Raw genomic sequence first — 16,044 nt, forward strand, 5'->3', positions numbered from 1 at the left:
CGAGCTCCTCAAAATAGCCATATGTACCCAACAAGAGAGCAACAATGGTGTTCGGTTTGCTTATGACCACATAGTACGAGTGAATGTCCCACATTCAGAGTTAAATTCAATGGGAATTGCAATGCATGTGGTAAGTATGGCCATCAATCTAAGGATTGCCTAGTACTTAAGCGTATGTTGGCAAATCAGGCACCACTAGCCTGGTCAAACACACCTCAAGTACCCGCGCTGATGCCTGCACCACCTGTCGAGCAACCGTCACAGCACATAGTTCCAAGGAACTCGAATGTAGTCCAGTCTGTGCCGTTACCACCGCCAGTGCTAGGACCACAACCTCCACATCCAAGGATTACCCCTATAAACCAGATGGGTTGTGAGTCACATAGTGCATGTGGGAATTATGAAGAGGAGATAGACCCCACTGCTCAATATGGGATTGATACGTTTGAAATGACTCCCCAGTACTACATGGAGGATCATTTCAGGCAAGTCAAGCCTGTATATCAAGCGGCTGCTGCTGTCGCCACACAAGAGGGCAAAACCTTAATACCTTGGCAAGGAGACCACCTCTTCAATGCTACGATTATTGTGGACCGCATCGTGTAGCGGAGTGCCCTAATAGGCTACAGAAGATCGCTACTCAAATGCAACCAAATCAAGGGAGCACATCAGGAATGCCGGAACTTACATGTAATCGTTGTGGCATAGATCATTTGATTGCTCAATGTCCACATAATCCTAGTGCACCCAAGATTACGCCATTGAATTTGGTTGAGGTCACCAACCAGGCACGAGGAACCACACCCACTGTACCCGCGAATGTAGTTACACGGTCAATGCTTCAAAATCAAAACTACATTCTTGAAGAGAGGGATACTGCATCAATTGCTCGAGTAAAGAAAAAGAAAACGTGGCAGAAGAGATCGCTTAATGCCACGAGCTCCAAGCCTAGTTCAAAGACTAACATAGGGATAGGAGACGACCCCGTGTATATGAATGATCCTGAAGATGATTCTGATTCAATAGAAACCATGGGGACCAAAGCCATGACCTTAAGGAAGGACCCCACTCGGGAGCTTAACGAAGGAGAATCAAGCGAATACATAAATCAAGGGAAACAGAAGGAAACTTCCTCGGCCCCACAACCAAGTCAGCTAATGCACTCTCGGCCACCCAAACTGACTGAGACTCCCCAAGACAAGCCACATGGACCAAAGACGCTCAAGAAAAAGATTGGAACTTACCCAAACCCAGTTGAGGAGATTGAACAAGTGCAACACTTAAGGGGTTACACAAAGAGAACTGGAGTCAGCATACCCTAGAAGAATCAAAAGCCCAGACACAGTGTTTGCTACACAAGTTCAGCCTCACAGGAGCCATAAACCATTAGCTATACCTAGTATCATTTGGGAAGAAAGTGAGGATAGGACATCAGGAAGTGGGCAAACACCCTTCTTGCTGGAAAGAATGTTTAGTGAGGGAATGCCTGACCCCATCGAAGAGGAAGTGATTCCATCTTCACCAGTCCCTAGTCAAGGGGTGATGTCTCAAAAAGTACCATTGAATGTGTCCAAGCTAATGGATTTCATGTCCTCTGAAATAAGAACCACGATCATATCCAAGTTATATGGAGATCTTGAGCTATTCTTAGCTCTTTGGGCATTTCTCAATGGAGAACTAAAGGCGGGGTTACCACAATTTGCAAATATGGATAGACCCAACACGCTTCAAGATGAAGGGGGACATTGGGATCTACAACCCAACCTAGATGAAGACTCCATCGTTGAAATACCTGTTAATAAGTTGGGACAGTACTTTGAAGGTGACGAATCTAATGCAACCCTCCCCATTACTACCAAGGGATTAACTCTAAAGGGAATCCTTGATGGTGGTGCTGGAGTGAGCATTGTGACTAAAAACTGTTGGGAATCTATGGAGAGACCTCACCTCGAAGTTACAAACATAGTGGTTAGCAAACGAAACTATTGCTAAACCTATTGGAATGTTAAGGGACCTCAAGATCAAGGTTTTGGGATACAAGGTAAGACATACCTTCATCGTAATGGATTTCTCCAAGCATCCTATGTCATATCAAATGATCTTAGGATGTCCTTTCATGAGGGAAGCACAAATGGTGCATGATTGGTCGAAAAACCATGTCTATCTACAATTCCAGGACTCTGTCATTCGAGTTGATCTTGAGAATGGTCGCGTGCATTATTTAGGAAGTAATGTTATCATCGATAATCGATCGGATACCACTATTCACTCCGCCCCATTAAGGTATTGCTATACATGCAAAAAGAGACTGATGATGGGAAAGATTCTCCTTATATGGAGGTCCTACCGGGTATGATTGAGTCGGATAACGTGGATTGGGTACACCTAGTGGCAACCATAGACACATGGGAAAATAGAGGCACAAGTTGGGTAACACCTGAGGGGCAAGATATGCCACCGTTAGTTCCAATAAACATGATAGGTATTATGCACTTGACTCCTGATGGTGGCAAGAAAGTGGCAAACTCCCTTTTGACACTGACAGTAGAGCGAAGACTCTGACCAATGCAACTCTGAGTCATGTGAATATTTGATTTATCCCCCATTGTGAGCCTAATGGGGGGGATAAATCAAATATTCACCCGTGTGGAAGCAAGGTGCTCAAGGCCTAGGACAGTGACCTCCTGCAGTTCATCCGAGAGTGAGGGGGACACAAGTGAAGATCGACCAAGTGAGTCTGAATTTGATAGAAACAAAAATCAAAAACTTGGTAAGAAGAAAACGAGACATAAGCGCCAACGCTATTGAGCTAATGTACGAACTGCAACTAACAAAGAGAGATCCACCTGCAGAATAGCTTAGTTATGTAGGAGCCATTGACGCTCATCTCGGAAGTTAGGGGATAATTGGGGACAATACCTCCAAAGTGTCATGTGGTATATTCCGCAACCTCATGACGTCGCCCAATTAGAAATCGAAGAGAAACCGAAACTAAGTCGTACTGCGAGAAGGCGGCAAAACCGAAACTAAGTCGTACTGCAAGAAGGCGGCAAAACCAAGAGTTGGCTTAGCAACAACAAAAGGAGGCAGAATTAAAAGAAAAAAGCCTGGCACAACAAGAACCTGTAGACTTACACCCCACACCTGAGCATTTCAAATCATTTACCACAGGGGAATGTAAAGTTGTCTACACAAAAGCCCAACGAACGCCTACCAATGGGAGTAGCAGTGTCTACGATGGCCCGGCGGTCGTTAAGGAGATAGAACTAGCAGATCTAAGTGAAGAGTCTAACCCAGTTTTTATTGCTCAAGACCTCACCCAGACGGAGAAAGCGATACTCAAGAAGCTTCTTAAGGAATTCAAAGACATATTTGCTTGGACATATCATGATATGAAGGGTGTTCCACCCTCGGTGGTGCAACACACGATTCCAATGATTAGCACTGCTAAACCAGTCCAGCAACATCCCTACCCAATGAATCCTAAGTACGCAAAGATTATACAAGAGGAAATTGAAAAGCTTGTAAAATGTGGATTCATATACCCTATTGAGCACTCAGAATGGGTTTCTCCGATAGTCATCGTACCAAAGAAGAATGGGAAACTCAGAGTGTGCGTTGATCTCAAAAAGGTTAATGCAGCCACCAGAAGGGATCATTACCCCTTGCCGTATTCTGAACATGTGCTTGAAAGAGTTGCAGGCAAGAAGGCATATAGCTTTTTAGATGGGTACTTTGGTTACAATCAGATCACAATTGCAGTAGAGGACCAAGCTAAAACAACTTTTATAACGGAGTTTGGAGTGTTTGCCTTTCGCGTCATGGCCTTTGGCTTGACCAATGCAACTGCAACATTCCAACGATTGATAAACACAGCCTTTAAGGAATATCTAAGGGACTTTTGTGAAGCTTTCTTAGATGATCTTTATGTTCATTCCTCTTGGGACGAGCACTTGATGTGTTTACAAAAAATATTTGAAAGGTGTAGATTATATTGCATCTCATTAAATCCTTTCAAATGCCAATTCTGGGTTAAACACAGAGTCATTCTAGGGCATATAGTGTCCAAAAATGGGATTTCCACTGACGAGAGTAAAATCAAGGTCATTTTGGAATTGCCCCCACCCACCAACTATAAGGGAGTCCAACACTTTATGGGCCATGTTGGTTATTATCGAAGGTTTATTCTATTCTTTGCCGAGATAGCTCGACCATTGTATAAGCTTCTCATTGAGTTTATTTGGACCAAAGATTGTGATCGTACGTATGAGCTATTAAAGAAGGCCTTGGCGACGAGTGCTCCAATCTTGTGAATGCCTAACTGGGATTTAATCTTCCATGTGCATATTGATGCATCAAACTTTGCTATTGGGTGTGTGTTAACTTAATTTGGAGAACACAAACTAGACTACCCCATTAGCTTTGCCAGTCGCCAGTTGAACGATGCTGAGATGAACTACACCACTACGGAGCAAGAAGGGTTGGCAATGATATATGTAGTAAGGAAATTTTGTTATTACCTCCTTGCCACCAAGTTTGTTTTCTATGTGGATCATCAAGCATTGTTGTATCTGGTAAACAAACCATGCTCCACAGGAAGAATCACACGATGGCTATTGATTCTTCTCGAGTTTGATTTCACTGTTTTTGTGAGACCTGGCAAAAAACATGTCATGGCTGATCATTTGTCTCGCATACCTAATGGTGAAGCTCCTACGGGAGTTGATGATGACTTACCAGACACTTCCCTGTTCATGGTGGAGACAATGCCTAAATGGAGTGAGAAGATTGTTAACTTTTTGGTTAATGGCTTTCCACCCAAGGAGCTTCGTAAAAGATCTAGCTTGAAAGCTGATCAAGGAATGTGAACCCTATTGCCTGATAGCCGAGACTCTTTATAAAAGAGGAAAGGATGACATTATTAGGCGTTGTGCCCGAGAGGATAAGTATCTATACATTTTGCAAGAGGCACATATGGGCGTAGCCGGTGGTCACTTCTCAGGAGACTGTGCGAAAGATCTTACAATCAGGGTATTGGTGGCCCACTATGTTCCAAGATGCATCACTTTTTGTGAAAGGTTACGATGAATGCCAACGATACAAGAAACCCCAGCGGAAAGATCAGATGCCCCTACACCCAATTAAAGTAAACCAACCATTTGAAAAGTGGGGTTTAGACTTTGTAGGTCCAATTAGCCCAGCGGCCCGCAACACACAATCTCGCTATATTATTGTGGCCACTGACTATATGACCAAATGGGCTGAAGTGAAAGCGACACGTAAGGCAGATGCAAGGACAACAGCCAAGTTCCTCTTTGAAAATATAATCACACGCTTCGGTTGTCCTTTTGAACTTGTGAGCAACAATGGTACGCATTTTATAAATGAAGTGATTAAGGAGCTCACAACAAATTTCATGATATCCCATCATAAATCTACTCCTTGTTATCCACAAGCGAATGGCCAAGCCGAGAGTACCAACAAGACCTTAATCTCTGTTTTCACAAAGACAGTTAAAGCTCATCGCACGGATTGGGATCTAAAGCTTACGACACCTTTATGGGCCTATCGTACTGCGTATAAAGTGGCTATTAACTGCACACCATTCAAAATGGTGTATGGCCAAGAAGCATTCATGCTGTGGGAATTTGTCATTCCTAGTCTTCATGTTGCTACTCACGAGGGTTGGGATGGTATTCCCTTAGTAGAGCGTCTATATATCCTTGAGCGGCTAAATGAAGAAAGACAATTGGCTGTGTACAATGCCCTTGTGGAGAAGGATAGAAGGAAAAAATGGTTTGATCGCCACCTAAAGGACAAGGACATCAAGGTTGGGGATAAAGTCCTGATGTATGGAGTGCATAACGAAAAGAAGAAGCTCAAATATGCTGGTAAGGGATCGTATAGAGTATGTGAAATTACCCCACAAGAAGGTACCATCCAAGTGGAGACTCTCGATGGAGTTGAAACTATTGGATTCTTCAATGGGAGTAAATTCAAAAGATACTATGACCCCCTGAGTCAATAGGAGTTACATGCAATCCATCAGAAGAAGGCAACTAAAGAACAAGGTGAGCTTAAGAAGATACAAGCAAGAATTGAAGCCAAAGAACGTCAACAGCGTACTAGGCACCAACGAGAAGCCAACTTGGAAATTACGCAAGTATTTTTCGAGGAGGCAGAGGAGGATTCACTGGAATCTGACCCGCCTCTAAGATACCCGTTACAGAGTCCTTACGGGGAGGTGCTGTATGATGCATTATTGGATACAGGAGCTCAACACAATTTGCTATCATATGGCGTGTGGTGTCAACTTGGAAAACCACCTTTATCCAAAGAGTGCTATCCAAATTAAAGGTATCAATAAGAAGAAAACCCCTGTCTCAGGAATTCTGCACACTCCGGTTGCCTATGACAAGGGGACCGTAATTCAAAGCTTTTTGGTTATGCCTGCTGGTGTTACCATATTATAGTAGTGATGTGTGTGAACACACTTAGGACCGCCGGGGCACTTTTTCCCTCACTAGGAGGTTTTTTCCCCCGTGCATTGTATATACGCCCATTATCTTCTAGGGCTTGTTATCTTTCATTTTTGGCACTCATAATACACTACTGTGTTGTGCTCAAGCTTCCTCATCTTCTTGAAGTTGTGTGTGCATTCCTGCAACCCTAATTCCAACAATTGGTATCAGAGCAGGCTTCCTCCTCCCGGGCAGCATCACCGGCACCTGCCGCTTCATCTCCTCCGATTGCGGCGAGGTTTCACGAGCGTCTGCAGGTTAGTATATGCCGTGGGAGAGCCCGTAGTGCTCAGTCGTTTCAGAATTTTGATCTGAAGTCATTTCGCCCTCCGTTTTTGCATTCCAAGTACTGCGCAGGCAAAATCGTCCTACTGTGCAGATTTTCTGTCAAGATTAAAATCTGCAGGATAGGTGCCCATTCGTCTGTTTTGGGCTGTGCTGCATAGCACAGGTCGATTTTATACAGGTTTACCTCTTACAGACAGCATTTACATCTAGTAGTACAGTCATTGGCCATGGCTGACAACAATGATGTATTCCGCATGTTGGCTGCTGAGGATAAGTTGGATGGCACCAACTATCCATTGTGGGCATATATGATGCGACATGTATTGGTAGCAAAGGGGTTATGGAATATTGTGCAGGGTATTGATGCACGTCCTATTGTGGCTGGGAATGCTGCAAACACATCAGAAACAGGTACTGTTGATGATGGTGCAGGCACAAGTGCTGTAGCAGCTGTTCGAGAACCACCACTTTCAGCAGAGCAGATTCGTTGGGATGGTAGAGATGCGCAGGCTCATGCCTTGATTGCGCTGTCTGTCAAACGTACCATTATCCCACATATTCGCTCCTGCAGGACTTCTAAGGATGCTTGGGATGTACTTGCCACATTGTATCAGGCAAGAAATGAGGCTCGTGTTGCTTATCTCCGAAAACAGTTGGAGAGTGAGCATATGAACGAAGGTGATTCTATGGATAGCTTTTTGACAAAGATCAAGGATTTCAAAGAGCAGCTCATTTCTGCAGATGAAATCCTGTCTGACAGTTCACTTGTGCAGACTGTTTTGAATGGTCTACCAGATTCTTATCAGGGTTTTGCTTCCACTCTTCGCTTGATGATGAAAGGCAATCCCAATGCCTTATCATTTGAGGAGTTAGTTTCTGTTTTGCTGCAAGAAGACCAGTCAAGGCAAAACAGGAATATTATGCGTGTCGCAGATCAAGCTTTCGTTGCTAGTCAGAGAAGCGGGAAAGGTAAAGCTGGCTTTTCTTCTAGTAAGCAGAAATCTGCAAATGCTGCGCAACCAAAGAAGGAAGACAAAGATGAGAAGAAGGGTGACAAACAGAAGACATTTTGCAAGTACTGTAAGGGAAATGATCATGTCATCAAAGCGTGTCCTAAGCTGGCTGCGAAAGAGGCTAAGAAGAAAGAGGCTGGTATGGCTGTTGCAGATGCCTCTCCTTCTAACAATGAATCTGCTAATGTTGTGCTAGATACAGAATGGGCATTCAATGCGCAGTGCAGTTATGACCCATCTTTGCATGACACATGTATGTCTGCAGTAGATTCAGATGTATGGTACTTTGACAGTGGTGCCACTAAGCATATCACCTCGCAGCGCAGTTTATTCACTTTCCTTGAGTCTGCTCCCACAGGGAATACTGTCACTTGTGCCAATAACTCCTCTTATCCCGTTAAAGGAGTTGGACAGATTGTGCTGAATGTTGCAAATGGCAACACCTTTACACTTTTTGATGCATTGTATGTGCCAGGGATCAAAAAGAATCTGCTGTCAGTCTCCGCATTTGCCAAAACAGGTTTGGTTGTAAAATTTGTGGATGACAGATGTACTGTTCATGATCTCTCTTATGGTGACATCATTGTAGCATCTGGTTCACTATGTCGAGGGCTGTATAAGCTCAATATGGATGGCAAATGTGTAGAGGATTCAGCATGTGCTATTATGGATACGCAGGCTATTTCAAATGCAAAACTGTGGCATGCACGTTTTGGTCATCTGAATTTTGCAAGTTTGCTGCGCCTGCAGAAATCTGAAATGGTGTCTTCTTTGCCTAAGCTTGAGGCACCTGTCAAGCATGTTTGTGAGGGCTGCATATTGGGTAAAATGCAGCGTGCTTCCTTTCCCAAAGATGGATCAGTGAGAGCTGAACGCAGATTGCAGCTTGTTCACAGTGATGTTTGTGGTCCCATGCAAACTCCATCATTTGGAAACTACCTTTACTTCGTGACTTTCATTGATGATTTTACCAGGCATGCATGGGTATATCCTTTGAAGGCAAAGTCCGAAGTGTTTTTGTGCTTCAAACAGTTTTTGGTTATGGCTGAAAATGTGTCAGAAAGTAAGATGGGCACCCTCCGTTCAGATCGAGGGGGGGAGTATATGTCTTCAGAATTTAATGCATTTCTGGCTGAGCGTGGGATAAAACACCAATGTACAGTGCCGTATACACCACAGCAAAATGGTGTGGCTGAGAGAAAAAACAGGTCTCTCATGGAAATGGCAAGATGTATGGTTAAGAGTCAAAGTCTACCACATGGTTTTTGGCTTGAGGCTGTCATGTGTGCCACTTATGTACTAAACAGGTGTCCCACCAAAGCATTACAGGTTGTCACTCCATATGAGGCTTGGCATGGCCGCAAGCCATCTGTTGGCCATTTACGTGTTTTTGGTTGCCTGGCATATGCATTAGTGCCTGTGCAACATCGCAGAAAATTGGATGACAAAGCTGTCAAATGTATTTTTGTTGGATATAGTGCTGAGAGCAAAGGCTATCGTTTGTATCATCCACAGACAAAGCGCATTTTGGTTAGCCGTGATGTTGTATTTGTGGAAGATGCAGTTCAGCCCTTGGTTTCATGTACTAAGGAGACAGATATCAGCTCACGTGATGTCTATGATACATTGTTGCCTCTTTTCAGTGGTGCACAGTCAAGTGCAATACCTCATGAGGCAGTTTTTCAGCCTATGCAGGTTTTAAATGATGGCACAGATCAACCTATATCTGATGCAGATGTGCATGATGCACTTGAGGATGAGAGACAAGAGATTGAGGGCTCTAGGAACATGCCTAGATGGCTGGTGCAGACTTTGCCTGACAGCAAGTTGGATGCCCCTTTGTCTAGTCGCACTCGTTCTGGCTCTCATGGTGCCTCTTATGCGTCAGATTGTTATGCATTGGCTGTTTCTAGTATGTGCGATGAAAGTGAGCCTGTTTCATTTGATGAGGCACAAAGTTCAGAAAATTGGATGGCTGCTATGCAAGCAGAATACGATGCTATTATGAAGAATGGTACATGGTCTTTATGTGACTTGCCCCCTGGCAAGAAGGCCATTGGCACTAAGTGGGTATACAAATTGAAGCGTAAGCCTGATGGCACAGTGGATCGCCATAAGGCTAGGCTTGTTGCAAAAGGTTATGCTCAAGAGAAGGGCATTGATTTTGATGAGACTTTTGCTCCCACATGTCGTATGACCACTGTTCGTAGCATCTGTGCATTAGCAGCTCATAATGGTTGGAATGTACATCAGCTGGACATAAAGACTGCGTTCTTAAATGGAGATTTGCATGAGGAGGTGTATGTATCGCAGCCTCGTGGTTTTGTTCAAAGAGGGCAGGAAAACAAAGTGTGCAGGTTAAAAAAGGCTTTATATGGTTTAAAGCAAGCTCCACGAGCTTGGTATGAAAAAATACATGCATATTTGACTGCACATGGGTTTCTGAATAGTCCAACAGAAAGCACTTTGTATGTTAAACGTGTGGATGGTGTACATCTAATCATTGCTCTCTATGTCGATGACATGCTGCTCACAGGACCAAATGAGAGTCATATTGCTGATTTTAAGGCTGATTTGAATGCCTCTTTTGAGATGTCAAATTGGGGCATTTGCATCATTATTTGGGGATACAATTTAAGCAGTGTGATGGAGGTATTGCTTTGTGTCAAACAAAGTATATTGAAACATTGTTGCGGAGATTTGGCCTTGAAGACTGCAAGCCTATTGCTACTCCAATGGAGACAGGTTTGAAGTTGAGTCTTCATGATGCTGGAGATCACTTTGATGTCACACTCTATCAGACAGCTGTTGGTTGCCTCATTTATGTATGCATTACGAGGCCAGACATTCAGTTTGCAGTCTCACAGGTGAGCAGATTTATGCATAGCCCAAGCATTAAGCATTGGCAGGCAGTGAAGCGTATCTTTCGCTATTTGAGTGGTACTCGGCATCTTGGGTTGTTTTATCCCAAGGGGGGATCATTGCCGCCAGATTTACATGTTTTTTCAGATTCTGACTGGGCTGGTTGTTATGACACACGCGTGTCCACGAGTGGTTTTTGCTTCATGCTTGGAAGCTCATGCATATCATGGTTGAGCAAGAAGCAGCCTACTGTGGCCACTTCTAGTTGTGAAGCTGAGTACAGGGCAGCTTTCACAGCTACGGTTGAGTGTGTGTGGCTCAGACGCCTTATGGCTGATTTGGGTGTTGGGCAGCCATCTGCCACCACCATCTTCACTGACAGTCAGAGCGCATTGGCAGTTGCGCGGAACCCAGTGTTCCATGCTCGTACGAAGCACATTGAGGTGCACTACCATTATGTCAGGGAGAGACTCTCTGCAGGAGAGATCAGTTTGGCTTATGTGCCAACACAGGATAACCTTGCAGACCTTTTCACAAAGGCTCTGCCTCGTGAGAAGTTCGAAGCTTTTCGCAAAGCTTTGGGCTTACTCCCTTTTGTGGATTCGTCCACATAGCTAGACACTTCCCTATACATGAGTGCTAGCTCTTGTTCACCGCATCACTCCAGGGGGGATTTGTTACCATATTATAGTAGTGATGTGTGTGAACACACTTAGGACCGCCGGGGCACTTTTTCCCTCACTAGGAGGTTTTTTCCCCCGTGCATTGTATATACGCCCATTATCTTCTAGGGCTTGTTATCTTTCATTTTTGGCACTCATAATACACTACTGTGTTGTGCTCAAGCTTCCTCATCTTCTTGAAGTTGTGTGTGCATTCCTGCAACCCTAATTCCAACAGCTGGTACCATGGAAGGGAATGTAAACTTAGGGTGCAAATGGATGTTGGCCACCAAGTGCAATATCGATTGGGCAACCAGACGAGTCGCAACGCAAGAACCAACACTCAGTCTAACCGCTCAAAATCTCGCTCCTAAGCCATCGACTCTAGACAAAATGCTAGATAACGAAAAATCGCAAAGTCAAGTGGCAAAACCATCTTTGATTGTTTGCCACCCCTCTAACGCTTCAACGCCAAGAGTGAAAACAGGCTATGTGGTCTCCAAGGCTCCGCTTACTATACCAAAGAGTACATACAAATGGGCCCAAAAGCTTCGTTAACCGCTACTTCCCCTGCTCAATCTCGTTCAGACAAGAAGCCTCGTAGGAGGAAAGCAACTACCCACCCGAGAAAGGGCAATGTAACATCACGATGGATCCCTAAAAAATTATTAGTAGCCCAAGGGTACTACGAGGGGAATGACCAGATTTGGGTCCCTAAGCATAACCTGAATCCCTCTACATCACCTGTAAAACCTTGCAAACCAAATGTTGCCACCCCAACGACAATTCAAGATCATGGTAAAGGAAAGGTAACAGAGTGCTCCGCACCACTTCTTCCAGAGCTAGTTTGGATTCCCAAACGATATCGATCAATACCACCTAGCTCAGGAAGGGGGGAGCCACATGAAGCTTCTAGCTCCTCATGCCAGACACACGTTGATATAGAAGTTTCTTCATGCTCTACACCTACTCTTGTCAACACCCAACAAGAGACCAATGAGTCTATGTCTCCCTTTGTAAAAGTATCGTCGGAAACCATTTCCTCCATTCGTCAATGGGAGCGTACACTACCATCTCTGCAATTTGATGTGGCCACAAGGGTCATAAAAAGCTATCTGCCCACATCACCACCTATGACCCGTTGGACAAATTGGTTCTAAGAGGCTGCAACATCATTGCAAAAAATATGATCTACCCAAGGAAAGGGGGAGCATTTACTCACGCTCGACATTTTAATGCTTCCTCCCTAACCTTCTCCCCTAACCATGTAATTGCCAAATTCAAGGGGATGTATATACATAGCTTCATACATTAAAAAAGGAAAAGAAAAGAAAAACAAAAAATAGTAAAAAGAGCAAGAGCACATTAAGAGCATAAATATCCGTATACAATCAGGAACTAGATTGACCTGTCATAAACCTACTGATGCTATATCTGTGTTTGTAGATATGGCAGATGCACGATCATCACACACTTCATCCACTCCCACCTTTGGTGAGAGGTATCAACATTCTTGATGAGTTTATGTGGATGGGAAAACGAAAACGATATATCTGACGACAATGAATGGACGGATGAAACTCATGGCACTACTGAGGCTGACTTTATTTATTTGGATGATGCGGATAGAGGCTTAGCCTTAGGGCTAGAGCCAGGACTCTACAACATCCTCTTACCATATCCTCAATAGTAGTGTGGTGACTGGTAGGTAGGTTAGTGTTTTCAAGTTTTTTCTAGTTTGGAGTCCTTGAACGAGTCTTTAATTTTTCACACTGATGTGCCTCTCGAGGTATAGTGCTTGTTAGTTGGTTGTACAGGTTGAAAAGTTTGAGGTGGGTTCGCTTTCAAGTCCTGAGATAGCCGCAATGCTCATACATAAATATCTCATCAAATTGCGGGCATTTCTCTCATCGAATCAAGGAGATCTCCAAAATACATGTGTAATTCTTCCATACCCACTCTCTTTCGTTTTTACTGTTCAATTAATTGCATGAACTGAAGACATGACCACATGGACTTGTCAAAGTACTACTTACTTTTTGAAGTTGCCTGACGTGCTAGTGTAAATCATTAATGAGCTTAACCTTATTAGTTATATTCTTGAGAATGCATGAAGTCTTTAGTTAACCTGGAATATGGTTGTCTTAAGTCTAGGGTTATAACCATCTTAATGTTTGAATAACCTGGCTGTGTGTGTGTTGACCTCTAGGACATAGCTTTTACCCCTTTGTCGAAAGGATACAAGAATACATTATAGTTCAGTAGTAGCAAAGATCAAAAGAAATAAATTTAAAAAAAAAAGCCTACAATAAATGGCAATGCAAGTCTATTATGTGCTCTAATGTTGGCCTATCGCCTTATTGACACTTGGTAGGCGAGGAGTATTGATGCCTTGGTTGGTAGGGGGTAACCTTGCCTAAGGTGAACTAATAGATTCCTGGATAATGCTTTGTGTTAAACATGGTACCAAGATCGATGTTAGTTTTGCCTTAGAGAGGTCGCCATTGTGTGTAAAAATTATCACGTGCATAAAGAAATAAAGGCAAAAGGCTCCTGTAACTCTGATGTTTCTTGTGTCCCTAGGCTCGTGGTATTAACTTGTTCTTAGAGTAGACACATTGTGGTCATCTGATTATTTATTAAGCTTGGTTATTTTCCTTGACTTATAAACCTTGATTAACCTTTGACACCTTGCTAACTCTTGATTTACTTTCAATAATTTTAAACTCCTGTTAATTTGCTACACTAGCTCATTCATTGTGGTCATCTGTTTATTTATTAAGCTTGGTTATTTTCCTTGACTTAGGCCAGTTATAAACCTTGATTAACCTTTGACACCTTGCTAACTCTTGATTTACTTTCAATAATTTTAAACTCCTGTTAATTTGCTACACTAGCTCATTCATGTGACCCCTTAAACTAAGTTCTCATAGCAAATTCCATTGTGGTCTAACATGCTTGAATTTATTACACTTTATATCTTTTGAATTCCAACATACTTTCACTCTACTTCCCTGTTTTGCAGACGGTCTACCACAACAAACCCTATTGAGCTTACCATAGCATAGCTTCCGAGGAGACGGAATCTACATCAGGAAAGGGGGCATGTTAACCTATGAGACAGACATTGAGACGTACTATGTTTTATGTCATGTAATTAATTTAAATATTCTGAGTCATGGGCCGGGCTTGTCGGTCGGCACCATATATAAAGGATAAAGGGATTGGGTGATCGCCGATGAGAGGCGCACCTTGAATATCAGCAGGATAAGGGTTAGGATCACCCGGCCATGTATGGGCACTCATGTGTGAACGGCTAAGTCACCTATAAGAGTCAAATGTAACCCTAAAACTCGGATTCTCAATGTGTTGAATACAAAGTGTGCTCTTGCCTTACCTTCTCGTTCCCCTTCTCCTACGTATGTGTGTGTGTGTGAGAGAGAGAGAGAGAGAGAGAGTGAGAGAGTGATCGAGCACTGTGTGGCAGCACGGCGAGACGACGAGGCGGTAGAGCGACGACGGCGGCTCCTTCTTCATTGCGACGCGAGAATCCACGGCGGCGGTTTGAGCGGTGAGTGACACACCTTTGCTTTCTGTTTGAGCTTGCTAGGTTTCTGGTTGTATGCTTGCAGCCATTCGTGGCTCGCATATGGTGTTCGGCAAGGCCCCAGCTTCGACTCGTACGGTAAAAGTGCACATTTTTGGCTCATGTTAACCTATGATGACGGACATTGAGACGTACTATGTTTTACGTCATGTAATTAATTTAAATATTATGAGTCATGGGTCGGGCTTGTCGGCACCATATGTAAAGGATAAAGGGATTGGGTGATCGCCGATGAGAGGTGCACCTTGAATATCAGCAGGATAAGGGTTAGGATCGGCCGGCCATGTATGGGCACCCATGTGTGAACGGCTAAGTGACCTATAAGAGTCAAATGTAACCCTAAAACTCGGATTCTCAATGTGTTGAATACAAAGTGTGCTCTTGCCTTACCTTCTCGTTCCCCTTCTCTTGCGTATGTGAGAGAGAGAGAGAGAGAGAGTGATCGAGCACTGTGTGGCGGCACGATGGCGGCGAGGCGGTAGAGCGGCGACGACAGCTCCTTCTTCACTGCGACGCGAGAATCCTTCATGGCAGCGGTTTGAGCGGTGAGTGACACACCTTTGCTTTCTGTTGAAGCTTGCTAAGTTTCTGGTTGTATGCTTGCAGCCATTCGTGGCTCGCATACGGTGTTCGGCAAGGCCCCAGCTCCGACTCGTGCGGTAAAAGCGCACACCTACTTAGCATGTTTACATTATGGAGTGCTTGTATATAGTACTCTACTTCTTATATTAGTTTTAATTTATTTTTTGTAGACCTCTCTTGAGATCATCAAGGAGAAGAAGATTTTAGTCTTCCATTTATGTGTGTCATATCTATTGTTGTGAGTGTGTGTGTCAAGCTCTCTATTTCCCCAATCTTTTCAAAGCGAGCATTGAAGGATGTAAATAATAAGTAAGCTAAAACTTCAATCTCAAAGAAAGTAGCTAAAAGCCCAATACACAAGCCCTGAAGGCTATTGTAGTCCCTGAAAAGGCTAAAGGACCAGAACTTGAGGTCCAAAAAAAGAAGACATCGAAGAGAACACGAAAGTATAATGTAAGATGAATTGTCAAGGATAATGACATCGTGACCATTGAAAGTGCTTCGCACAT

The sequence above is a fragment of the Cibotium barometz genome, chromosome 21 (genome assembly GCF_041138505.1).
Source record: "Cibotium barometz isolate CiBa-2024 chromosome 21, ASM4113850v1, whole genome shotgun sequence".
NCBI classification, from domain to species: domain Eukaryota; kingdom Viridiplantae; phylum Streptophyta; class Polypodiopsida; order Cyatheales; family Cibotiaceae; genus Cibotium; species Cibotium barometz.